Source organism: Meleagris gallopavo, chromosome 8 (genome assembly GCF_000146605.3).
Source record: "Meleagris gallopavo isolate NT-WF06-2002-E0010 breed Aviagen turkey brand Nicholas breeding stock chromosome 8, Turkey_5.1, whole genome shotgun sequence".
Classification (NCBI taxonomy): domain Eukaryota; kingdom Metazoa; phylum Chordata; class Aves; order Galliformes; family Phasianidae; genus Meleagris; species Meleagris gallopavo.
The window spans coordinates 28,951,257-28,952,904 of NC_015018.2; positions in this window are offsets into that span (position 1 = coordinate 28,951,257).

Sequence of the window (1,648 nt, forward strand, 5' to 3'; positions counted from 1 at the left end):
TCTTTATGCTACTCCATGCCACCTCCGAGCCCTGCTGCTCCCAGGAGTGCATTAGCACTCGTCATCTCGCCATCTCGTGTCACTGCTGCTGTCTTGTTCCGTGTTACAAAGCTCCTTTTACAAAGGAGTTTTCATCCACAATTAAGGCTCCCAAGCCCTAACACAACAGCCGTTGATGCTCCACAGCCACTGGGGCTTTTGTGCTTTTTGCCTTTCTCAATCCCACTCAGTGTCACTGGCTGGTTTCCTTACAAATAAGTACAAATCTGGATTTATAATCCTCTTAAATATTTGGCCTTGTTGATACCATGTGGCAATGAGTCCCACTGATGACTCAATTTCAAATGTTTTTTCCTGACATTCTAATTAAATGGGGAGAGCAAGAAGAACGTTGCCAGGTCGAAGTGGCTAAGGGAGAATGCTGCTGATGGGTTTCACAAAGACTAATTGACCATTTCTTCAAGTCCAAGAGATGTTGCTGTGATGGAGCAAAGACCTGTCTTTGTTCAGTGGCCAGAGGAGAATGGCAAGAGCAGAAGAAAACAGTAGGATAGAAGGTGTCTCAAGCAGAGGCTGTTGCTCCACACTTCTGAGGGTGTTATTAGCAGCTCTGCCTGCAGTAGACCTTTGGGGAACCACCTCCCTGATTCCACTGCTGAAGCCTTCATTGTGCCTGAAAGACTGAGACCTTTCCCCATATACTTGGGTTTTACTTTCTCATTCATGCGAACTTAGCTTTGCTCGCATGTTGGGAAAGTTTCATTTCTCAGGATAAAATATGAGAAAATACTAAGAAACAAAATAATTCTCACTCCTTTAGGAAAGGCTCAGTTATTTCCCTCACTGATCGGTATGTCCAATTAGTCCATGAAAGTTCCTCTCAGCTAATTTGATATACCATTTTCCAGAGTTAGCAACATCTGAGCCATCTGATGTGTGTGTGTGTGTGAGAGTGCACGGCGAGACGAGGATGTGCGACAATAATTTTTCTACAGCAGAAATGTGTATATTTCTTCATGCATACATAATTAAAAATGGTTGAAAGTGACTTTGATTAAGCTTTCTCAAGAATTCAAACTAATGTTAATCATATTTCAGGAGCAATCATGCAATGATATTTTTAGCCAAAAAAAAAAGAGGCTGTTTGTCTTGTGGCTGGAAACATTTTGCAGTCCTTATTTCAGCTTGTCCTAACAAGTGACCACTGTCAAGCAGTTACTAAGATAAATAATGCATAATAGCAAGGACAGAGAGAAATGAAGAGTCATAGAAAAGGGAGGAGAATCTTGTTTCATCTCAGATTTGAAACAAAACAGAGGCCAAAATCAGCAGGGTGGGAAGTCTGTTCCAGATGGCAGAGCTGCAGAAGTTGCACCAACAGTAGCCAGTTTGTGAGAAGAGGCAGAGAGAATTAATATAGTTTCATCCAACAAAGTATCAGGTAATGTAAAAGAGGGACTGAACAGTGCCAGAGCTCTGACTGATGCTTCCCGAAGGGGAGAGTCCTGCAATAATTGGGAGGGTCACAGTGACTCAGAAACCATGCGCTGCAGGGGAGCTGGGGGCGGCAAGTGGGGTTAATATTTTTTTTTCCTAGACACAGCACTGAGTCATAAAGCCTTATCCTTTTTTTTTTCTCTCGCTCTCT